The following is a 27,206-nucleotide window of genomic DNA, read 5'->3' as shown; positions in this document are numbered from 1 at the left end:
TCAAATCATCTGTATTTAACCATTTAAAGTTAAAAAATTAAATATATTGTTGGAGTAAAAGTAAAATATTCAACTTCGACTAATAATAAAAGTTCACAGTGTGCTCTTTCATGCTCTTCTCTTTGATCGTATATATATTAAATCCATATATGCAAATGTGGGAGTTCTGTTTGTTCTTTTTCCAAAAATGGAATTATATTATAAATATTACCCACATTCTGCCTTTATCTCTCATTTATTTTTTCATTACCATCTCTACAAGTGAGTTGATCTCTAACTCGATATTTCCCAATTCTTGAAGCACATAAATAGATATGTACAGTAGCACATTTTCTGATGAATTTAGTACTTCTTTTCTTTCCTATTATTTTGTAAATGTCTCACCTCTTCTCTCCATTTTGACCCTCCTTCTAGCCAGTTAACCTCTGTTAAAAACTCAATGTCTATTCCTTAGTACTTTTTAATGTGCGCATATCTACACGCAGTAAGATTAGCACACATAATATTTATTTTCTTCACTGACAAAGCCTTATGTGAAACCATCTAAGTGCCCATTACTAGTGTGTGGCATGTAAACTGGTTAGCTCTACATGCGTTCCAACAGATTTCAAGCATAATTTCTCCTGATGAAGGTGCTAAGCAGCTGACACTACATTTCCCTGACTCATGTGCAATTGACGGGCTGAGGTGGCGGGGGGAAGCTGGGCACAAGGCAAGAATTCTGCTGGCATGCTTCAGGGTAGGGGCAGTGAGATTTCACAGTTTGTGGCTTTGGCAGCACCTTCCTGAATCTTTACATCCTTGACCATGTGCAAATGAAGCAGCTATCTCATCTTGCTGGTTGAGCAGTCTGATTCTGGGACACACTCAGTGATATGTGGAGCCTGTTTGCTTCAGTTGATGAACACTGATTATGTGCATCTCTTCTCAATTTTGTGCTAAGCCATATCATGTTGCTGAGATTGGTCATCGCAGAAGTATTCACACGGCTACCATCATTGGAAAAGTTATATGAGGAAAATTCTAGGCTAAGGATTTTCATTTATAACCTTCACATGGTCATAGAACCATGAAGTTTTTATTGCCTCAAATAAAACTCATGTCTCCTTTCAGAGGCATTAGAACTAAAATCAGAAGAAGAGCTTGTGTTTTCAACCTATGAAGTTTAATTTTCAGCTTCTTCTGTATCCTTATATGTAAAATGATTAAGAAATGGAAAATATTGATACCCACAGAACTGAAGTCATAACATCTGGAAGAATTCATATGATACCAGGAACTGTGAATTTCAAGACTCCCCAGAATTACCATTAGTGGCAATTCGCTAATTCTCACCAGCCCTTCGTTGGCTTGTCTTGGATTGCTGGAAGACGATGCAACAACCAAGCCTAAGTCAATAACCTTGAAAAACAATGCAGCATCCTTCATTCCTGTCGACTTCAACCCACAATCACCTCTACATCGATGACAGGAGTCAGGTCCCAGCATGTCCCAGGGGCCAGCTGCAAGATACTCACTCACAAGGGGGAAAACTGAGATTTTGCTAAGTCAATTCACTCTGAACCTGAGGAATATGTAGAAAAAAAAAGATTTTGAGTTTACTAGGCCAAAGGAATGGAACATGGTTCTAGTTCATGCTGAATTTCTTAATATGTGTCCATGTACCAGGGCTTCTGGATTAACCTGACAATGTCATGTGAATGGTAGCCTATAATAACATGTTTTTTTACCCCCAGAATTATGCTTTTCAGATTTCTCCATGCTGGTGCATGTAGCTCTAGTTTATTCATTTTAACCCAGCTTCGTATTCTATTATATGGAAATATCATGATTTTACAAGGTACATTTTATTGTTTAAAAAGTTTTTGCATTTTCCTCTAACTGTTTTATGGTCTTAGACCTAATGTTTAGATCTTTGATCCATTTTGAGTTAACTTTTGTATAGGGTGTGAGATACGGGTCCTCTTTCATTCTTTTGCATATGGATAAGTGTGCCTCTTTCTCCACATCCTCTCCAGCACTTATCATTTTCTGTTTTGTTGATACTGGCCATTCTGGTGGGTGTGAGATGATATCTCATTGTGGTTTTAATTTGCATTTCTCTAATGACCAGGGACATTGAGCATCTCTTCATGTGCCTTTTGGCCATTTGTATTTCCTCTTCTGAGAAGTGTCTGTTCAAGTCTTTTTCCCATTTTGTAATTGGGTTGGCTGTCTTTTTGTTGTTGAGTTGAACAATCTCTTTATAAATTCTGGATACTAGACCTTTATCTGATATGTCGTTTCCAAATATTGTCTCCCATTGTGTAGGCTGTCTTTCTACTTTCTTGATGAAGTTCTTTGATGCACAAAAGTGTTTAATTTTGTGGAGCTCCCATTTCTTTCTTTCTTTCTTCAGTGCTCTTGCTTTAGGTGTAAGGTCCATAAACCTGCCTCCAATTATAAGATTCATAAGATATCTCCCTACAGTGGACCTAGAGAGCATTATGCTGAGTGAGACTAGCCAAAAACTAAAGGACAAATACTGTATGGTCTCACTGATATGAATCGACATCAGTGAATAAACTTGGAATATGTCACTGGTAACAGAGACCATGAGGAGATAGAAATAGGGTAAGATAGTGGGTAATTGGAGCTGAAGGGATACGGACTGTGCAACAGGACTGGATACAAAAACTCAGAAATGGACAGCACAATACTACCTAACTGTAATATAATTATGTTAAAACACTGAATGAAGCTGCATGTGAGAAGGATAGAGGGAGGAGGGCTGGGGACATAAATGAAATCAGAAAGAAAGATAGATGTTAAAGATCAAGATGGTATAATCTAGGAATGCCTAGAGTGTATAACAATAGTGAAATGTACAATGTACAAATTTTAAAAATGTTTTTGCATGAGGAAGAACAAAGGATTGTCATTATTGCAGGGTGCTGAAAATAGATGATAACTAATACTTTAAAATGTCACCTTATGTGTGAGACTAAAGCAAAAAATGTTTATTTGTTACAAAATTTAGATTTTGACTAGAGCATTTCCTAATATAACTCATGTAGAGAGTTTGATTGAATGTCATAAGTACTTGGAATCTCAGGTAGCACATGAGATTTTGTTGGTTTGTCCAGAGTGATCCCCCGATGAATCCCAGAATGATTTGATCAGTGACTAGAAAAGTATTTGCAAGCCCCCTTCGGGGAATGGTGAGAGTGGGGAGAAATTCAACTTCCCCAAGTTGAATTCTTGATATTCTCACAAGCAGTGTGGACAACCAAAGCTATAGGCTGAGCCCCCAGTCTTGGGGTTTGTTCACATGAAACTTAACCCCACAAAAGATAGGTCAAGTCTACTTAAAATTTAAGCCTAAGAGTCACCCCCAAGAGAGCCTCTTTTGTTGCTCAGATGTGGCCTCTCTCTCCAGCCAATATGATGAGCAGTCTCACCACCCTCCCCCTCTCTGTGTGGGACATGACTCCCAGGGGTGTGGACCTTCCTGGCAATATGGGACAAAGATCCTGGAATGAGCTGAGACTCAGCATCAAAGGACCGAGAAAAACCCTAGAATGAGCTGAGAATTAACATCAACAGGCTGAGAGAACCTTCTCGACCAAAAGGGGGAAGAGTAAAATGAGGCAAAGTGTCAATGGCTGAGAGATTCCAAACAGAGTCGAGAGGTTATCCTGGAGGTTATTCTTACGCATTAAGTAGATATCACCTTGTTGTTCAAGATGTAGTGGAGAGGCTGGAGGGAATTGCCTGAAAATGTAGAGCTGTGTTCCAGTAGCCATGTTTCTTGATGATGATTGAACAATGATATAGCTTTCACAATGAGACTCTGTGAATGTGAAAACCTTATGTCTGATGCTCCTTTTAGCTACTATATCAACAGAAGAGTAGAACATATGGAATAAAAATAAATAATAGGGGAAACAAATGTTAAAATAAATTCAGTTTGAAATAGTGGTAAATGAAAGCGAGGGGTAAGGGGTATGGTACGTATAGTTTTTTTTTTTCTCTATTATCATTTTATTTCTTCTTCCGTTGTCTTTTTATTTCTTTTTCTAAATCGATGCAAATGTACTAAGAAATGATGAATATGCAACTATGTGATGATATTAAGAATTACTGATTATATATGTAGAATGGGATGATTTCTAAATGTTTTGTTTGTTAATTTTTTTATTTTTTATTTTTTTTATTTAATAAAAAAAGAGAGACCCACCTTCAATGGGTGGAGTCACATCTCCATCTAATCAAAAGGTCCCACAATTGATTGAGCCACATCTCTGTGGAGATAATCTAATCAAGTTTCCAACCTACACTACTGAATTAGGAGTTAAAAGAGCTGCCTTCAGAAGACTGGATCATGATTAAACATGGCTTTTCTGGGGCACATAATATTTTCAGATTGGTACATTCCACCCTCTGGACCCCCCACCAAAAGGCATGTGTTTTCCTTATACAAAATATATTCACTCCATCACAATATCACAAAAACCTTAAAACACTTCAGTAGCAATAGAAATGCAGTACAAAGTTAAAGCCGGTACAAAATTCCATCAAAGCCTGTTACAGGCATGGTCTGTTCTAAGGCAAAAAAATTTTTCTTCTCTGGCTGCAGACCTGTGAAACTCAATAAAAAAAAAATAATAAATAAATAAATAAATAATAAAAAAATAAAAAGTTTTTGCTATTATAAATAATGTTACAATGAATATTTCTGTTTCCTTGAGCATGTGTTCAAAATTTTATTCAGACTACATTCCTGATAAGAATTTTTGGGTCATGGGGCATATAAATATTTCTTTTATTATTAAATTTACAATTGCTCTCCTAATGTATTATGCAAATTTACACTTATTGGAGGCATTGTTTAAATGTTCTTATTGTTCCACAACTTGCCAAAATTTTATTTTGTGGGACTTAAATTATTGTCAATTTAATGTATAAAAATCTGGGACTATTTGCATTTCCTTGGTAACTAGGGAAGTTGAGCGTTTTCTGTTTATTGTTTCTCCACATCCTTTGTCCATTTTTCTATTGCGATGTTGGTCTTTTGCATATCCATTTTTAGTTATTCTTTACATATTCTAGATATTAAATTGATGGTAAATTCTTTACAATTCTAGATATTAAATTGATTGCAAATAACTTCTTGTATGTCGATTTTCTACTAATTTTTATCTTTGCTGACATTTAAAATTTTGTTATTCTTTCTCAGTCTTTTACCATATGCTTTCTAGTTTAAACATCTTAGAAGTAAGTTCTTATCCTGGTTTTCAAAAATATTTTCCTACATTTTTTTTAAAGCTTTAATATTGTATATATCCATTAAGAGTTTATATCCACTTGAAGTATTATTTTGAGTAAAGCGTGAGGGATCCAATTTTATTTTTTGTATGAGCTTAACACATATCCCAGCAACATTTACTGCAAACTCTACTTTTGCCTCTTTGATTTACAAGGCCACCTTGTATGTCGCAGCCTTCCCTGTATGCACAAATCTGTATCTTGTCTTTGTATTTTCTTTTTAACTCTTCTTTTCCTCCTTGTGAGTGGAGAATGTATAAATTCCACAGTTTTTCATTTAGCTATAGCTTTATAATAACTCTTTAATATCTTGTGGGTGACTGATCCACACCCCCACAAATTCCAGATTATTCATCTTTAAGTTTGTGTTGGTCTTTGCCTGTTTTATACCCATTTTATGCTAATGCTAATTTGTTAAGTTTTATGTAAAAATCATTTTGGACTTTTACTGGAATTGAAATCCAATCATGGAATAATTTGGAGAATAGTGACTGATCTCTGTGGTACCCACATCAACTTATTCAGATATTATATTATTTTTTAATTGTTTTGATATTTTGTCCATAAAGGACTTTAAAAATATCACGTTCATTGTGGAGAAAATGACATGTAGTACACCATTCTTTTTAGTGGGCATTTCTGAGTTGTGAAAAACTCATATGGTCATGTACCCATTACCAGAATCAAGACATACAGCGTTCCTATCACACCAGTGACCTTCCTCATGCTCCATGCAGAAAACTTCCTACCCTATATCCAGCCCCTGGAAACCAATGAGAGTTTTTGTCCCTAAAATTTTCCCTTGTCCTTAATATCATATAAATGGAATAACATTTTTTGTCTGACTTCTGTCACTCAGCATAAGGCATTTGAGATACATTCATGTCATATATTAGTAATTTGTTCTTTTCCACTGTTCTTTTCCAAACAGTATTCCATTTTATGAATGCACTTCTCTTTGTTTAGCCATTTATGAATTGATGGATATGCATTTGTTGTCAATTTTTGTTAATTAGAAATGCAGCATACTATAAACATTCACACAGAGGTCTATGTATGGATAAATGTTTTCATTACTTTGGGAGTAAGGATGCAGGAATGGATATGCTACATTGTATGATAAGTGTATTTATAACTATATAAGAAACTTCCAAAATGTTTTCCATAGTGGTCAATGATATTGCATCCTCAGCATAACTGTATAAGTTCCAATGGCTCCACATATTCATTATCACTTGATAGTGTCAGTTTTTTTCTTTGCCATTATACTAGGTATGTCACGGTATCCCATTGTGGTTTTAATTTGCATTCTAATGATTAATTATATTGAGTATATTTTCATATGTTTATTAGCATTTCATATGTCTTCTTTGGTAAAGTATCTATTCAAACCTTTTGCCCACTTTTTTCTAATTGAGCTTTCTTACTGATTTCTCTGAGTTCTTATATATTCTGGATACTACTCCTTTATCTGATATGTTTTCTGCAAATTTTTTTTTCTCGATCTCTGGCTTGTATTTTCATTTTATTACCTTTGACTACAAAATTTACATGCTAATGAAGTTCAATAGATATTTTTTCTTCTATGATTTTTTTTTCTTTTTGTGCTCTATGAAATCTTTGTCTCATTTGCAAAAATATTCCCTCATATTTTCTTCTAGAAATTTAATCATTTTACACTTTATATTTTGGTCTATAATTCATTTCAAGTGAATAATGGACCCTGGTACCAGTTCAGGGTCAATAGTCATTTATTTGCCCGTGAATGGCCAGTTGTTGCAGCATTATTTGTTTAAAAAAACTATTCTTTCTACATTACACAACTGTTGTACCTTGAAAATACTCAATTGACCCTATATGGTTTAGTCTATTTCTGTGCTCTTTATTCAGTTCCATTGGTCATTGCATGTATCCTTTCTACAATACTGTAATGTCTTGATGACCAGTCTTCACAGAAAGTTTTAAAATCTACATGTTTTTAATAGGATTATTCCTTCTATCTTACCATATTTATTGCTATTTTAAATATTATAATTAGTAAATTTTCTAATTATTTTCTTTTGGTTTTGTAGAAAATCTATTGATTTTTATCCTAGAGAGTGTATGTTAATGGAGGTAAGGTGAAAAGAGTAGAGAGACAAGGATTAGAGGTGAAATAAATAGTTGATACCTTGTTGTCACCTAATAAAGAAGAAATATATTTTTATTATGAATGCCAAGATTGCAAGACAAACATCCACAGAAAATAAAAGTACAGCAGAACACTCAAATTAAAAGAGAAAATACTAGATGAACTAAAAGTAGCAAAAATAAGAAAAAAAGGGAAATTTATTATACATGAAATGATTGATGAAAGAAACAAAATTAGATATAAAAGTCATCATCTTAAGTGGTGTAAATTGCCCTCCAAAATACATATTGAATAATTTTGTTAGAAAAAAAGTGCTGTGAGTTGTCCAGAATAATTTACAATAAAGTGATAAAAAGCAAAGACAACCATGTATGGATAATAGAAATTATCACAATTTTAGAAAATCTGTTAATGTTATTCACCATCTTTATGTATAAAAAATGTTTATAAACTTCTCAATTGGTGAAGAAAAATTCAACAAAATTCAATATTCACACAAGATAAAAATGAATAATAAAATTCTTAAACTAGAATGTGAATGGAACTCTTTAATCTGATAAAACATTTTCCATTTTTAAATTTCTTCTTCCCTTATGAACCTCTAAAGAAAAGCTACTTTTAATTTGATGTTCAAGACCACTATTTTGTATTTCAGTGGTCACCTTTTTCTTCAGTTCTACATTTTTTTTTACATTTCAGTGTCAGATTGGTTTTTTTTCTGCTTAATTACAGTAAATACTTTTGAATATCCTTAAATATTGTTCTATTTTTTTATTTTGATATAATTTGATTTTTGTCACATTCAGTACTTCTATTTTTGTGGGACCTCTTTTGATTTTATTGTTTATTTTTGTCTCTAGGTATGAAAGACCATCCATTATGTTGCATTTTGTTTTGTTTTATTTATTTGAGACCAGAATTTAGGGTGTCTTGACTGGAGGTGACCCTAAGGGTGGCGGTAGGCTCACCAGCTTGAACTTCTCTAGGGAAACCATAAAACAAGTTGGTTGTTAGTTTTCTACCCAAATACAAAAGGAAAATGTTCTGCTCCCTAGTGCTTCCTGAGCCTCTGCAATGAAATTTATTGGCAAACTTATTTGGTTCCTTCTCATCTATAGGGAGCAAAAAAAAGTGGACTTGCTGACAGAAGAGTATTGAAGGAATACTCAATACTCCTTCAGGAGTATAATACTCAATAGTCTTTTGTAAAGGAACACCTTTTAAGTCCTCTCTGTGCTACTTTCCAGGCTTAGCAACTGTTTTCTTCTCAGGATGGGTAATGGAGTTGTGATTAGGAAGAAGCAGTTGTGTGTGTATGAGTGTACATGTGCAATACTCCTAAAATCCCCCATATAAAGGTTTAACCAAATAAAAATTAAAGGTACACTTGTTCCTGCATGACACTGAAAATATCTGTGTTGTGGCTAACATCAGGTCAAATATCAGCTCAATGAGCAGTGCCTGTGCTATTTAATTTAGTCAGTCCTACTGCCATCCAATAAGACTAAGAGTCTGTTTAGTTTGTAGGACTGTTAGTTTTATATCATATAATGACCACATAGTATAAATAAACCATAGAAAATTATTTTGTAAATGCATCACTGTCGTGAGTGTTTTGCTTACAATTCTAACCCCATTGCCTAGCGTGATTCCTAGCATGTGCGAGATGGATAAGAAGTCAGTATTTGTTGAATATTGAGGGTATGCAGAATAGGAACATTTTGTATTTTAAGAATATTCTATTTTAAGTGTCAAAAAAAACAGCTCAAAAACAAATGCTGTACTGATAGAGTGTCACTACACTCAACATTTATTGTATTGAAGTTATGTTCCATGGTTGACTTCCAATGGAAAGGATGTAAGTAAATATCTACACTAGAATCCAAGCTTCCACTAGGATGCCATTATATATTACAGGGTTGCCTCTCTTCAGACGTCTCTAGGACCTCAACCAATTTCTTCTGACCTCATCAGGAGTATCTCAGAGGGAGGCTCAAGCAGAATACTCTATATATTACATGTTGGCAGCAAGTACAAGAACAATCAGTATCTACTGCTCTGCTGCGTGTCCAAAGAAGCTCTATGAACCAGATTTCTACCTCATCAGCCAGCTGCAGAGGTTCCTGGGTCATCATGAGCAGCAGGCATATGTTGCTGCTGGAGAAAATATTCCAGGTCCTCAGAAACAGGGTGCATGGTCTGTGCGTCCACCTGGTGTGGAGTGGGGGCCAAGGGTAGGGTGGAGGGGAACAGAAGGGGGATTATGCAGAGGCACTACTCTATAATTGCATTTCTATTGATTTCTGTTGTATAAATCACAGCACCCTCATTATTTTAAAATACTTGATATGAAATTATTCAGTCTAACCATATCATCTCAGTGTTTTAACATTGCTTTTATAATGGAAGACTAAGAAGAGTAATGAATTCTCTAAATATAATTTTTCCCCTTGCATGTAATTGTGAATGGAGGTAAAATTGGTTTATAATTTTCATCATAAACCTACGCGGACCTTTGTGTAGTCAGTTACCAATAAAAATCTGAAGACATAAACATTTTAAAATCTGCATCAGCGTTAAGTAAAGCTATTACAAGTTTAAAATCAGATTTTAAAGATTTGTGCTCATGAAACATAGAGTGTCCAGTTTATATGCTTTGTATTTTATTTTCTTATGAAAACTTTATATACAGAAAATAACATGAATTTTTCATACTAAACCATATGTAGAATTGTTGAAGTTCAATCCAGGCTTAAACAATTTTATTCATTTACTCTGGGTGCCATAATATACAAAATTTGGGAAACGCTGCTGTAGAGAAACTGAAAGTCTGGTTTACCACACAGATAATAGTATAAATTTATAACAAATTATTTTTTTCTCTAGGTATGCTTTAAAGATATTTATCAAATGTCCTGTTAAGACTGTTTAGATTTAACAGTTACACGTTGAAAAATGTATGCATATGTGTGGTGTACAATGTGTATATAATTTTGACTCATTAATCTTTAATAAAGGAATAGATAAAATACTTTCCAAGGATATAAAAATACTGCCAGGATTGTATTTTAAAATAACATTAAATATCCAAGCCAGAGGCATGGTTTAAGGGCAATAACGCTCATCTTACAGACAAACTGAAAAATGAATGTCTAAGTATTGTATATAAAAAAGCTAAGGGAATCTCATTGATCAATGGTTGCTAAGTGCATAGCTTGGAGAATAATGCTATGAAAATATTAATACTTTCACCTCATTTGATAATGAAAGATTTGGGCTTGTTTAAGGCACACTTCAGGACTATGCTTAACATTTAGGTTATAAAATCAGGTTTTCTTATGTGTGGTAAGTGCATTAATAGACTGTATTTTCTCCAAAGTTTTACAACTTACTGTAATACTATGTCATTAATTATTCCTGTAAAAATTAATATGACAATTGAAATAGTTACCTATGCGATTCTGAAAACTACTTGCTCATGAAAGTGTGTGTGTTTTGCTTTCAGTTATGTTGCGTTAGTATATTCATAACATGAATAATAAGTAATTAATTTTTCTAATATAGCCTCTTTATTTTACCTAGAGATATAAACTTTGTTTTGCAGTAACAGAATATTAGAACTGGAAGAAAGCATCTACCTCAGCTCCTTACATAGCTGAAGAAATCAAGTTGAAAAATAGATCAAACAAGTTTCTTAGCTCTTTATCCTAATATATTGTACTGCCTCTCTCCAAGTCATTGAAAATAGCATCAAGAGTTAATCTCAATCAAGAGTTACTCTCAATCATTTGCAGTTCACAAGAACAACAAAAACAAGAGTCAATAGTTATTTAACATCAACATGGGTCAGGCACTGCTTAAAACACTTTGCATGTTTTAGTCATTTAGTCCCAGCAATAATACTAGCAGGCTTCTATTTTAAAAAAAGAAGAAAATCAGTGTCCTGGTCTGCCAGACTGGTATAATAAATACCACACACTGGCTGACTTGACAAGAATTTATTGCTCATGTTTTCAGTCCATCATCCAGGCATTGTCAAGCCCGTGCTTCCTCCCTAATGCTTTCTCTCTTCTCGTGCCGGCTTTCCACAATCCTTGGGGTCCCTTGGTTGGCATCTCTGCTTCCTGTCACATGACAATCCCTTTCGCCATGTGTCAACTCTCTGGGTTTTCAACTGGCTTCCCACTTCTGGCTCCTCTGTGGCTTTCTCTGACTTTTGGCTCCTGGCTTCTTTTTATAAGCCCCCCATGAGTATGGATTAAGATGCATCTTGATTCAGTCAGCCGACCTTATAACTAAAAATAACATCTCCAAAAGGCCCTGTTTGCAGATGGCTTCACAGCCACAATAATGTGGATTCAGATTAAGAACATAATTCAGTCTACAACCCTCAGATACTAAAAGGTTATGCATGCTTACAAAATTCACATCACCATTAAGTAGCAGAGTGAAGATTTGAACCAGGAATTCTGGTTCTCTGGATCCAACAGGCTTTCTCATCACAGCTTCCTGCACGGCGCAGAAGTTAGGTGGCACCTGGTTTACCCTCTTTCTTTCTCCCACAGCAATGTCATCATTCTGGTTAAAGTTTAGCACCCATTAAATGGTCTGTTTGAACACGACGTTGTCAAATTTTCTTGACCTCCTCAACTACAATAGTCTTTCTTTTTCACATTCCATTTTGCCACCGTTTAACAGTCATGTCCTATGACTTGAGATCCTACACCAAAACATCAACATTCTCTAAATTATTATTGCAATTATCTAACTTTCTGACCATACTCTTTTATTCTCCTTGCACACTTATTCTTACAACATGAAGGGGAGTGTCTGCATTAGGCATTGACCCATGATAGATGCTTTAGAGTCATTGTGGATTTCTTCTTGATTTCTTGCTGGGTTTGTGTTTAAGATAACTGTCTGCATTCTGAGAAGGAAGCCCTGCTGATAATTAGGGGGCAAGGTATCCTTTTCATCTGCTTGCAAAAATCAACATCATGCTTGTCTGTCTCTTTAATATGCCAGGCACACTCCCACCCTAAGAGAGTCTGCACTGTTTCTTTCCATTCATTTATCTTCCAGTCTAACTGTCACTTTGCTGAGTCTTAGGGTGCCGTACTGCAAGTGGTGTTGTGTTTGGAATCGTGTCCCCCAAAAAGATATTTTGACATCCTAATCCCCAGCCCTTGGAAACTAATAAGTGGCTGGGATAATAAATTTTTGGTCACTGAGGGAAAGGAAAGGAATCTTTTCCTAAGAATATTAGCCTGAGATTTTAACAAAAATTCTGTTAAGACTGTTGACAATTCATTGTATTAAAAGTTCATATGCAATATTATTGCTATGATAAACCAGTCATTCTCTTTTTTTTGGTGTGGCAGGCACTGGAAATCGAACCCAGGTCTCTGGCATGGCAGGTGAGAACTCTGCCTGCTGAGCCACCAGTCATTTTATTTTAACATAGAATTTATTAATCCTCTTTTGATAAAAGCTTCTTGGTGAATTCAATATAACAAAGGCACAGATTTCCAAAAATAAGGCTAGAAAAAAGTGTAAAGATATCATGAACCGTATCATGCCAATAAAACTTACAATTTAACTACAATTGATAAATTAATAGGAAAAAACTTTCTATCTCCTATATAAATTTAATCCATCATTGAAAACAGGCCAACAAATTTAGCTCCGAGTCCTCATGACTTCACTGATGGATTCTAAAATGTAAAGAAAACAACTCCAAAGCCAAACAACATTTTCAAGAAAAAGAATATAAGCTTGCAATTGATTTTACAGGTTTGAATAAACTTAATCCCAAAACCTGACAAAGGATTTAGAGTCTTCCAACATGAAAAAGTTGGAATAGCCAGAATACAAACACCCTTTAAGAGAGGGATGGAAAGATCAAAGGTGAGGGTGGAGTCATACAGAGAAGATAGAATATAACAAATGAATATCATTACCGAACCATTAACTTGATATCTCTTTTTGTCTCCAATATCATAGAGCAACTAGAAGTAAAAACTAAAATTGTGGAATTGTAACCCACATCAAACTCTGAAATCTGTTCTACAACTAATTGTTGCGATGTGCTTTGAAATATATTGCTTTTATGCATGTATATCATTTTTCACAAAAAAGAAAGAAAAAAGTTGATTGTGGTGATAAAAAGTATTTAAGGTTTCTGGCCTCTTTATTCTGGAGTATCTAGAAGGAAAAATCTGAGAGGATTATATGATAGTCCATGACAAACTCTGGGATCTGTCCTGTAATTACATGTTGCAGAGTGCTTTGAAAACTATTGCTTTTTTACTTCTTTGCTTTGCATATGTTATATTATACAATAAAAAAAGTTAAAAAAAAAACCCTGACAAGGATTTCATATGAAAATAAAATGTAGGTCAATCTCTCTGATAAACTTATATGCAAACAAAACCTGCAAAACATTAGCAAACTGAAGCCATTATATTTAAAAATAATAATATACTAGAATCATTTTAGAAATGCCATGGCTGTATTTTTATGTTCACAAAATACAAGAAAGAATGAGATAATTGCACCAATAAATGCATAAAAGACAAAAACTCAGCAAACTATGAACAAAAAGTCCTTTAATCTGATGAAGACTATTTACAAACACCTGTAGCAAACATCACACTTATTAAGCAACTAATAAGCCAAGCACCCAAGTAGGTATCCAGGAGATAACAGGGAACAGAACAGAAATTTTATCCTTGTTCTTGTACAGTTTACATTTCAGTGTAAGGATGAAAACATTAAAAATAATAATATGATATAAAGCTACATGGACAATTTATTTCATAAATAAGTGCTGTAGAAAAAGGAAAGAGTAGAGTATGGCCTGGAGAATGGGGACACTGGAGAGGAAGAGGGCTGCTGTTTTTGATAGGGTGGTCAGGATAGGCCTCATTGAGGAGATGAAATGTGAGTGAGGAAACAGGAAAGTTAGAGAGTTAGACAGGAAAGTAACTAAGTGAAGAGCCAACCAGTGGAAAGAAAGCCAGTGCCAACTCCCCTAAGGTAGAAGCATGCCCAGCTTCTTACAGAGAAGACAATAAGGAAGCCAATTTTTATGAAGCACAGTGAGTAAGAAGAAGAGTAGAAAGAAATGAAGTGTGAGGGTAATCGGGTGCACTGCAGGCCTTTGTCAGAAATTTGGCTTTTAGGATGAAGGAAAGGATTGCAGTATTTTGAACTGAGGCATGAGATAACTTGACCTTCATTTGAAAGAGTCACTCTAGTTGCTGTATGGAGAATCTAGGGAAGGCCAAAAGCAGGGGATATTTTAGGAAGCTATTTCAGTAATTCAGGTGGTAATGGTAATGGCCCAGAAGAGCAGAGGTGGCGGGAGAGGCAGGGAGGCCATACCCCTTTCTGCATTATAGTATTTCCAAGACACAGCCAGCTAATTTCCTAATGGACTACATACAGGGTATGAAAGGACAAAAGAAATCAGGAAGAATTCCACTTTTTTCATCCTTCAAAATTGGAAGAATGCAAGTATTGTCAAATGAGGTGATGGATGTTTCCAGAGAAGGTTTGGTCAGGAAGACCAGGAGTTCAGTTCAGTGTACAGTGAGTCTAAATGATCTCCTGTTCTTGTCTGCTAGCTGCCGGAATGCAATATACCACAAACAGAATGGCTTTTAAAAAGGGGAATTTAATAGGTTGCTAGTTTAAAGTTCTAAGGCTGAGAAAATGTCCCAATTAGAACAAGTCTACAGAAATGTCCAATCTAAGGCATCCAGGGAAAGATACCTTGGCTCAAGAAGGCTGATAAACTTCAGGGTTTCTCTCTCAAGTGAGAAGGCACATGGCGAACACAGTCAGGGTTTCTCTCTTGGCTAGAAGGGCACATGGTGAACGTGGTGTCATCAGCTAGCTTTCTCTCCTGGCTTCCTGTTTCATGAAGCTCCCCGGGAGGCATTTTCCTTCTTCATCTCCAAAGGTCACTGGCTGGTGGAGTCTGCTTCTCATGGCTATGTCATTCTGCTCTGCTCTCTCTGAATCTTTCATTCTCCAAAATGTTTCCTCTTTTATAGGACTCCAGAAACTAATCAAGACCCACCCAAATGGGTGGAGACATGTTGTCACCTAGGTCAGCTTAACAACCACTCTTGATCAAATCTCATCTCCAGGGAGATCATCTGATTACAGTTTCAAAGATCCAGTATTGAATAGGGATTATTCTACCTTTACGAAATGGGATTTTGATTAAAATGTGGCTTTTTTAGGGGACATACATCCTTTCAAACCAGCACATCCACTTAACTTTCAGTGAGGGGTGTCTTATAAGCTCTTGGATTTATGTGACCTGAGTTTGGGAACAGAACATACAACAGAAATAAATAGGAATAATGAACTGCCCTATAGATGCCATTTCACATGATGATAACAATGCTGGTTAAGCCCATGTGTCAGTATGGTTAGGTGTTGGTGTCCAGTAGTTCAGTCACCAAGCACTGGCCTGATTTTTACCGTGAGGGTATTTTGGGGATTTAAATCTTCAGTCTGTTTAAATCTTCATTTATGGCTTATTACATCGACAATTAACAAAGGAGGTTGCCTTCAGCAATGAAAGAAGTCTCATCTAATTAGCTGGAGGCTTTAGAGGAGGAACCAGTGATTTTAGCAGTCAGAGAGAAGAACTTCTCTCTTTACTCCATCCAGTCAGATTCTCCTGGAAAATTCATTGAAACTTTTATTGGAGCTCACAAATATGGGATTTGCCGATCCTGTGGAATTCGTACTTGCCAATCCCCATAGTCACATTAGTTAGATAAATTGCATAATATTTACATACATATATATCCTGTCTGTTCTGTTTCTCTGGAGGACCTTAACTAATGCAATATGATTTAGTTCATCAAGAGAGCTGGTGGAACTTGATCAAACAGAGGATAAAAGACTGAGCCCCAGGCCACCCTGATTTTAAGAGGTTAAAGAGAGTAGGAAGAATTCACAAAGATTTTGAGAAGTACAATTTCAGGTAGAAAGAAATCCAGGAGAATATTGGGTCACTGTTAACAGTGGGCATATTTTGCATCACACTCCAGGCATATATTTTTGTTCTTTTTTAATCTCTAACTTTGACAATAAAAGAGTCACTTTTATATGTTCATTGCTATATTTAAATACAGCTTTCAAAATGTAACTAAGAAAAGAAATTATTGTTTTTTGTCCTCAAAGACTTAAATTTGCCAAAATTATCTTCAGTAGTTGTATATGTGAAACCTGACATGGAAGTCAAAAGATTTCCACAGTGCTAGTCTTTGTTAAATCATCAAACAGAATATTAGTTTAGGAAACATGTATTTTAAAAAGTTTTTATATAAGAATGCCATGTAAACTAAAAAAATAGTCAAACATTTAGTATACAATCTATCTTCACAAAAGTGTAGTTTTTATGTGTTCTTTGAAAAGTGTTGAATAAAAGGGAATCACAGTATCACAAATAAGATAAGCATGGATAAATAAATTTTATGAACAAAAGGCAATTGTCTAAAGAATCCATTCTTTAGCCTATTAAAAGTCTAATTGAGATGAAGAGTATTTAGAACTTTTGCATTTGCCCTGAAACATGAAGCAAATATCATAAGCCATATATCTCAAACATTTGCTTCTTTACTTCCATCTCTCTGCTTTGCAAGTATGGCACATGGGCTGGATTCTTTCATTAAAATAAAGAAAGGAAAATGCTATGCAACAAATATCACTATCCAGACTCTGATAAAAAAAAACAAATCAAGATTTGATTTGCTTTAAGTGTATAAGTTCAGCTAATTCCTTTACTTCTTTCTTTCATGCCCTATGTTTATTGCACTCTTATTTGGAATGGGAAAACATTACCTTCATGACTAAACAAATAGGGCTCTATTAGGCTTATTTATGTACTCTGTTAGGGAAGCTATAGCAGCTAATTGCAGAGGTGAATTCCAACCACCTATAATATTAGGACTTAAATCTTATGATATGACCATTAATTGCACTGAGTCTAAGATTTTTTTTGGTTAAATGTTTCACATAATTAATTTTTTCATTTAATTCCAGATGCAAGTTTTTGCTTCAGATTGCTGACAAATGACCATATCTTCATTATTAATGTTTCTGGAGACAAATATGGTTTTCAGATGTCATTTAAATAAAAACATTTATAATGGAATGTAAATTTTGATTGTGTATGAAAGAGAGTTATCCTACACCTGGACAGGGACAGTCCTATGCTTATCTGCAGGAATGTCATGGTATTAAGTTGTGTCCAATAAAAGGAGGAAAAAAAGAGCACATTAGTGATTTACAATGTGCTATTTAAAGTTAAAAACTCCCAGAGTATCTTCAGAGCCAGTTTGTTTGGAATTAGACAAATGTACATTGATGACTTTAACCAGTTTTAAAGGCTAACACCCAAGTCTGTTGGTTTCCTAATTTAATTGATAAAAGTTTTAAAGTTTTAAAATACCTAGGACTTGAAAGCAAATAACTTATAATGTGTTTTCCATAACTATTGCTTAAAGAGTTAGATTTTAATTATTCTTGTTTGTTTTAATTTTTAAGTTGAAAATTTGTTAGCGGTAGAGGGAGAAAAGGTCAAAACGAGAAAGAACTCTATGCTAGCTGAGACGATGCCTAAAATAGTGAGCTAGCCAGACAGTTGAGGTATCCTTTGTATTTTGTAACATTTACCTTGAATCAATCTCTTTTTCACTGTTCATAAATGTAGATATTACATTAAAAACAAAACAAAACAGGGGAATGGCTGTGTTCCAGATCAATTCACAAAGATCAGTTATGTTTCTATATAATGTTCTATACAGTAATAAATAATCTGCAAAGGAAATTAAGAAAAAAATTCCTGTTGCAATAGCATCCAAAAGAAGAAAACACTTTTGAATAAATTTAGCTAAATCGGTGAAAAACTTGTACACTGAAACTATAAAACATAGCTGAAAGAAATTAAAGAAGATCTAAATAAAAAGAAAGACAGCCTGTGTTAATGGATTAGAAGACTTCATATGGTTAAAATGGTAATAGTACTGTAAGTGATCAATAGATTCAATGCAAGGCCTATAAAAATTCCAACAGACATTTTTTTCCAGAAATGGAAAGTCATTTCCTTGAAAACATAGGGAATTACTAGGATTTACAAATCGCCAAAATGATTTTGAAAAAGAAGAACAGACGTCGCTTTTAACTAAAGTTACTAGTACCTCAAAACAGTGTGGTACTGGTATAAGGAAAGTAATATATACAAATGGAGAAAATTGGAGAACAGAAATAAACCCATACATCTAAGGCCATTGTTTTTTTGACAAAGGCGCTGAAATCACTCAAAGGGGAAAGAACAAATCATTCAGTGGTGCTGGGATAATTAGATATCTAATGCAAAATAAAGAAATTGGCCTACCATGCAATAATTACACAAAAAAATTAACTCAAAATGGATCAGTGATCTAAATATAAGAACTAAAGCTATAAAATTCTTAATATAATATGAAAGTAAATCTTCATGATCTTGGATTTGGCAATAGATTCTTTGATATGAAACCAAAACATGACCACAAAAGTAAGATAAATTGGATTTCATTAAATTAAAAATTTTTTAATGAAGACAGCATCAATAAAGTGAAAAAGCAGCTTAAAGAATGGGAGAAAATTTTTGTAAATCATCTTCCAGAATATACTCTTACAAGTCAACAACACAAGGACAAACAACTCAATTTTGAAAATATGCAAAGGACTTGAATAGACATTTCTTCAAAGAAAATATACAAATAGCTAAAAGGGATAGATATAGTAAACCATTAAAAATATACAAAATAACTGTTATGAAGGAAGTGGAAAAAATTAGCATCCTTGAACATTGCTAGTGACCATGTATGTTTCAACCATTTGGAAAAGAGTTGGTGGTTCCACAAAAATGTTAAACATAGAATTACCATGTGACCCACAATTCTATGCCTAGGATCTACCCAAAGGAATGGAAAACTGGCAATTGAACAAATACATGTGCATGTTTGTTTATAGCAGCACCATTCAGAATGGCCAAAAGGTGGAAATAGCTCAAATGTTCACCAACTGATGAATGGATAAACAAATTGTGCTATATGCATACAATGGACTATTATTCAGCCATAAAATGGAATGAAGTACTGATGCATGTAACAATGTGGATGAGCCTCAAAACGTGCTGAACAAAAGAAGCCAGACACAACAGGTCACATAGTGCATGATTCCATTTACGTTTAATATCTAGGATAGCTAACCCCACAGCGACAGAAAGCAGATTAGTGGTTTCCATGAGTTGGGATAAGGAGCAAATAGGGATAAACTACTCAATGGACGAGGGGCTTTACTTTGGCATGGTGGAAATATCTTGGAACTAGATAGAAGTGGGTCTTTTACAACATTATGAATGTACTAATGCCACTGAACCAAACTGAATAAAAAAGAAGTGAGCACATATATAGGAATCTTATTTTTCATTTAAAATATATTGGAATTAAGAGTTAAAAAGTTCCATCTTTTCTGTTAATCATTAGTTGTCAAGAGTTTGGGTTTTAGATTCTAATCCATATTGTACGGACTCAGCGCCTTATTAACTCTGTGAGCTTGGGCAAAGTAGTGCAGCATAATTTCTGTGGCTCCATCATCTCTTGTGAAAGGTGGGCACAACAACAGTATCTAATTGGGTTGTTTTTAGGATTAAATAAAATGGGAGCTGTAAAATCCATAGATGAGTGCACTATTGTTAGTAATCTACCCAGCCCTCGTCAGAATCATATAACAACATATATACTAAACTACCAGCAGCAGCAATTAATCATTAGTTTTCTTGTATTATTTTCAAATTAATCAATTCTTTCATCTTCTCCTAAAGGCAGGAAAAATAGTCCCCTAGAGCAGATTGTGGAGTGTGTTGTGGGAACCGAGGCTCAGGCACAAAAGAAACTTTCAGGAAATGACCACTTTATTACTTACTTCCAGTGGAGTAAGGGGAGGAGATCCCAGTGTGACCTCAGAAGGTTACTTGCTGGGATCAGTGTCAGTGGATGGCTGCTCCGCGTGTCCCACTTGGCACTGGAGGGGAGAGACCCTGTCCTTCCAAGTGTGGTGCAGTTATCCTTCTCAGGGGTTGGGGCCTGCCATTGAGACTCCCTGCCCTGATAACCATCTGGGGCTGCTTGCTCCCAGTTTCTGGGTTTAATGTCTGGCCCATCCTTTTCATTAGACTCACATCTCCCTTGGGTTGTGGAATGGAAACAGATGAAAACATGTGTACAGAATAGAAAAGAAAGCAGCGGGTAGGCAAGGGCTGGGAGATGGCTCTGGAGCTTGTGTCTGTGACTTCCCCCGCAAGCAGTTCAATTATTCCAATGTGCCAGTCCCACCGTGAACCAAAATACTGAGCCACTGACACAATAAGAAGACCTTATGGATTAGACGATTGGGGGGTTGAATGCACAGAGCGATTTAAGTTCTTTTATCTACCCGTTTTTAACTGGGAATGTTGAAAACAATAATAACAAGCAGGTACTCTGTGACTACATTTGCATAAAGATAATGAAGGGGGATATGAAAATTCTTAATAGGTAATTATGTTTTGCATTACTTGAGCACAAATATGGATATTTTAGATTAATTGTATTGATTATTCAAAGAATAACGCCAAACATATAGATACACTATGTTTCTCAAAAAACCTCCCACACTTCTTCTATCAATGGTGCACAGCACTTGAAGTACAGTTTTCATTAACAATGGCACGTATTATAGTCCTAGACATTATCCCTTTTAACTTTATCATGCATTCTGGCAGTGACTCAAAACAGCTCATGCAGAAGAGTTTCATTACGGTGCCACTTAAAATATAAAATAAATTGAGGACAACTTATATGTTAAAAATATTTTTTAAGTCATTAAAGAAATGGTAGTATGTCCACCCAGGGAATAATTTGTGGGAACCAAAATTGAAAATTTTGAGCAATATGTTGCATACATCATTTTTGATAAAAAATCAAAAGAAAAGCTAGACATATTGGATGCCCATCATGACTGGAGACATGTTAAAAATAATTGAAAAGTATTTTCCGATTCAACTTAAGATATACAATGCCAGAAAGACTTTTACTCCACTGCAACCTCAACAAAAATGCTGAATAATCTACAATGTAACAGATTTTTTGACACCATGAGACAGCTGAGTTAATAGATCCAGTAGCCTGAGGTCTAGTGAAGACATGTTTGAGGAGAGACAAGATGAAGAGAACACGGGTTCACATGTGGAAGAGCACAGGAGGAATGAATACCAAGAACCATGCAAAAAATATTAAAAGGAGTCAGTTAAATTGTAATGAATTGCTGGAGGCTGGGTGTAGGCTAACATAAGTATAGAGAATCCCTAAGAACTGCCAATACAAGGGAGATTTGCACCTATGCAGGCATTTGAATGTTGAATACCACTGGGTACGTACTTATCTTAATTTCCTAGCACCACACACACTCTGGGGGGTTTACAACAACAGAAATTATTTTGTCTCACAGCTCTGGAGGCTAGAAGTTAAAAGATCAAGTTGTCAGAAGTCCCATGTATATGGAAAAATCTGTTCCATATACCCACTCCCGGCTTCTGGTGGGGGCTGGCAATCCTTGGCATAACTCAATCCTCTGCCTCCATCACCACATGGCCATCTTCTCTCTCCGTGCATGGCTCTGTCTCCTCTCTTCTCTTATAAGGACCCCACACATCCTGGATTAAGAACCCATCGTTCTCCAGTATTACTTCACTATAATTTCCCTAGTTCCATCCGTAATGCCTCTCTTCCTAAATAAGATCACATTAATTAGAGCATATCTTTTTGGGGAACAGAATTCAAACCATAAAAGCATATGTAAAAAATTAGATGTGCCCCAGAAACTGGTGAAAGCTTCCCTCAGTGGTGGAAACCAAGAGGCAGGGGAGAGGCCATCCGTTTTGGACAATGTGATGTTCTCCACCGGGTCCCATCCCCCCATCGGACAGGGGCATTAAGCTGCCTGGGAAAGCTCATCAAACCTGGTCAACCACAAGGCAAAGATGAAGGCCAACTGGAGCTGTGGAAAGGAAAAAGAAAAAAAATAACTTCTATGCCTGGGTGAGGGAGAGGAAATTGTCCTGGGCCAATAGCATTAAAAGTCTTTTCAGATGATTCAAACAGATTGATCAGTGAGAAAGTGTCCCTCCCAAGGCCAGCAGTACAAGTGCTGCTTAAAAGGAGAGTGAACCAAGTCAGTGGAGAACATTCCGTCACCAAACATTAGGCTGGCATCGGATACCAGCGACTGCAGTTCACTCCTCAGAGAGAAGCACGGAGAAATACGGAGAGGTTCCCCTCTGAGATGCAGGTGCACAGAGAGGGGTAAAGACTGAAGCAGAGGAGGGACATTGGAAGAATCTGCAGTAACCGAGCACAACTCCGGCTAGAAATTTGCATATGTGAAAAACGAAGATCACAGAAATTAATTAAAATGCAAGTAACGTCAAGACAATTTTTTTCTATCACGATTAAAATGGTAACAATGTACTGTGGGTTTAGAACATTCCTAAAAGTAAAATGTTTGACAACAATAGTGAAAAATTTGAGTGCCTATATTGTAAGCTTCTTATAGTATATTTGAAGCAGTATAATATCATTTGAAGGGATGCTGTAATTAGTTAAAAATGCATGTTTTAAATCCTAGAAAATCTTCTAAAAATCAAGAAAGTTTTAAATTAATCCAATAGTGAAGAAAATACAGAGGAAAAAATTACTCAATCTAAACATGAGAAGAAAAAGAGAAGACAGGAATATGAACAAATGAAACAAATAGGAGACAGTGATCAGAATGGTGGATTTAAAACCAACCATACAATAATGGATTTAAAATAAATGTTTAGACAAATTTCTTAACAGAGAGATTGTCAGACCGACTAAAAAAGCAAGAATTAACTATGTGCTATCTATAAGAGATCCACTTAACTATAAAAGTAAAAGGATAAAAATATACACTATGCAACTTTAATCAAAAGTGGGTATACTGATATCAGATGACGTAGACTTCAAAACAAAGAATGCTGTTAGGAGCTAAGAGAGATATTACATGATGAGAAAAGGCCAATTTAACAAGATATGAACATTTAAAATTGTTTATGTACCTAACAGCAAAATTTCATGACACATGACATAATAACTGAAAGAAATAAAAGAATAAATAGAAAAGGAGAAATAGACAAACCCACAGTTATGGTTGGAGATGTCATATCTCTCTTCCCAACAATAGATAGAACAAATAGAAAATCAAAATGGATATCAATGACCTGATGGCATTATCAACCAAATTGTCCTAACTGATATTTTGGAATAATCTATACAACACAGCAGAATATACACTATTTTCAAGAGCACAAGGGATGTTCAACAAGATAGACCATATTCTGGACCATAAAACAAATCCCAACCATTAAGAAAATGAAATTACAGAAAATATTTTCTGTAACCACAATGAAATATTGATAGCAGAAAGATACATGGAAATTCCACAGGTATTTTAAATTTTACCAAGACATTTCTAAACTCCTGGATCAATGGGCAGATTTTTGGAGAATATTATAAAATGTTTAGGTTTAGGTGACATTTAAAGCCTAATATATCAGAAATTGTGGCAAGACTGCCACAAATGGTGTGTCTGGGTGGTCATCGCTGGTGCCTGGGAAACCTGAGGATGAGGTGACCGTGGTACAGCCAGGAGAGGAGTCTGGAGAATGGAGATAAAGTGAAAGAGAATGCAGATCAGTTGGTTCTAGTAGAATTTTCAGGAATTATTGACTCAGACTTCCTCTCAAAACATGAAAATAAATACGCGGCTTTGGAACGTGACAGTAAGAGGAGCATTCTACAAGTTGACAACTACGTCTTTGCTGAGAAGTATGGAGACACTGTTGGGACCCCTGTTATCCTGGAAGAAAATGTGGCTGCACGGGGAGTAGTAAAAGAATGCTAAAATGTAAATGCCACACAATGAAACTTTTCTTTATGACATGAACTGTTCAGAGGGAACAGAAAACATAGAGATGGCTTGTTTCACTATTGAATGTTACCAACTCAAGATGACATGAGATCCTGACTTGGAAGATCATGAAGTAGTATCATCCATTGTGTTGTGAAAATTGTGTGGGTGGTGTGGAGTGGCTACAAAAACAAGGATAATTTCTCCCATAGTCCCAACATGGTTTGTAGCTTTCTACATAAAAATGAAGATGAAGGCATCGTAACTCCGGACCCTCCCTTGGAGCTGCAATAATAAATTCAAATGAAAGACCACTCAATCCTAAGTTATGAACAGGAGAGACCACTGCACTTAGAAATAGAGGACTCTGGTCTTCTTGTTAGTATCCTTTTTGAGACAGAAGATTCTACTTTTGTGGATTCTGCCTTAGAAACCACCCTTAGACGACATAATTCTCATAATAACTAGTAATATACATTTTAGATTTTATATAAAATAATTAGCTCTATCGTTTCAATTGCTCATCTATTTCATTGTTTTTGTTGAGTACACACATTTCTAATTATAGCGCAACTTAATACAGTAGAGTCATTCAGGACCAGATGTGAATTCATTAAAAAAAATGTTTAAACAACCATGGAGACCTGTCCCTGATGAGCCCTTTAATTGGCAGTTTTACTAAAGTAAGTGTATTCATTTTCTATTGCAGCCATCACAAATTACCACTAAATTAGGTAGCTTAAAATAACACAAATGGTTAGTTTTGTCAGTCAGAAACCCAGTATGTTTCTTACCTGAACTAAAAGCAAGGTGTTCGCAGAATTGCATTTCTATTTGTAGGTTCTAGGGTGGAATCCACTTACTTGCTCTTCAGTTGTTGGTAGAAGTCGTGTCCTTATTGTTATAGGACTGAGGTCACCATTTCCTTGTTGTCAGCTGAGGTCCTTTCCCAGTCTCTAGAAGCATCTCACATTCCTTGGCTCATGACCCTCTTCCTCCATCCCAAAGCCATCAAGTGTGGGTCAAGTCCATCCGTGCTTCATATCTTTCCTGTTTCTTCATCCGTCTTCTTCCATCATCTCATCTTTCTGACCAGCTCTTTTACCTTTCACTGCCACTTTTCAAGGCAAGTTTGACTACATTAGGTCCATCCATTTCATCCAGGATAATCTCTCTATTTAAAGCTTTCTAGTCTTAATAGCATCTGCAAAGATCATTTTTTTCCATGTAATTTAAAATATACATGTATAACATAAGAAGTTAAAGCATGGACATCTGGGTGGGAGGAGGGAAGTATTTTTCTGTCTGCCACATTAAGTACTGTATCTCGCTACAGAAAAATAATTTTGACATGCTGCAGGACAAAGGCATAATCCCTGTACTCCAGCGGTAATTTCACTCCCTTCCAACTCAAGAAAGATCACTGGAATTCAAGTGTGAATGCCATTTTATTATTATGATACCCTAGGTATACTCTAATTTGTATTTTTAAGTTAATTATTCACAAACGTCGATACCTTGTTTTAGACTGGGTTGTATGAAATTGCCAATAACTGACTGTTTCTTGTCTGTGAAAACAGCAATTTCATATGGTTTAGCCTGATGCTAATATTTTAAAGCACACCACATATTAAATGTATTTCCCAATTGATGGGAAATGTTGATAAAACTGTTGCAACAGTTTAGAGAACCAATAGTGTATGATGAGGAATTTTTTTATAATAGCTATTGTAGTTTTTTACTATTTAATTGGGAAAAACACTTGTTTTGTTTTAAAGTACTTCAAAATCATGAACAAATATTTTTCCAAATTTTATGTGCCTTTTTTAGTCATCTTTTTTTCGCATGGGCAGGCGCTGGGAATCAAGCCCAGGTCTTGAGAATTCTGCCACTGAGCTGCTGTGGTCTGCCCAGTCATCTTTTGTTTAACAAAAAATTCTTTTTAACACCATATGAATATTTAGGAGATATTCATCCTAAACTCATCATGAACTGCTAAGTTGCCCAAATCAATATTTGATCTCCTTTTTTTAACCTTGGAACCTTAATAAATCCCAGAATTATTTATTAAGTTTAGTAATATACCCAGCTTTCCTTGCAGATACACATGGGTATATGACAATTTTCTGGCCAATGACATGGGATCAGAAGTGTTGAGTGATAGTTCTGGGCAAGTTTCTTTAAACTTCAATGCAAAAGTGTAAGTGGGCAGATTTTTCTTCTCTTTCTTTCTGCTGTCCAAATGGAATGTATATTGATGGTTAGAGCTCTGGCAGGCTTCTTGGACCATAAAATAACCTTGGAAATAGAAGCTATGAGTGAAAGAACACAAAAGAGAAGAAGACTGGGTCCTGATGCTACGGTGCTGTCATACCAGCCCTAACCTGCTGTGAGTAATGGGTTAACAAAACTGGTTCACTTTCTCCATGGTAACATGACCTTGAGTTTAACTTTCAGCATTGTGTCTTTGGAAACCTACTAGACAAGATAATTATGGAATGACTGCTGTCATATCAAGCAATACTGTTTTTGATTAAACCAACGATAAGCTGTATCTGGTCTGGGAAGACTGTGAGAAGTACTGTAAATGACCACCGGAAAGCATGGGCTTCGTGCTTCCCTTAGGGCAGAATTCCTCATTGCAAAGATGCCTGGAAGCTAAGCTCAGGGGCTGTTTCAGGAGATACTGGATCTTATTAAGCATGAAGCTTCTAATACAATATGGTTT

General features: G+C 35.5%; 1 pseudogene; it reads left to right on the top strand.

Moving 5' to 3' along the window:
• Window positions 1-24,946, top strand: part of LOC143656575 (general transcription factor 3C polypeptide 6 pseudogene) — a 36,116-nt pseudogene extending 11,170 nt beyond the window's left edge.
• The last annotated feature ends 2,260 nt before the right edge of the window (window positions 24,947-27,206 follow it).

This window comes from Tamandua tetradactyla, chromosome 14, assembly GCF_023851605.1.
Source record: "Tamandua tetradactyla isolate mTamTet1 chromosome 14, mTamTet1.pri, whole genome shotgun sequence".
Taxonomy (NCBI): Eukaryota; Metazoa; Chordata; class Mammalia; order Pilosa; family Myrmecophagidae; genus Tamandua; species Tamandua tetradactyla.
Note: the sequence above shows the minus strand (reverse complement) of the source record. Positions and strands in the feature narration are given on the sequence as shown.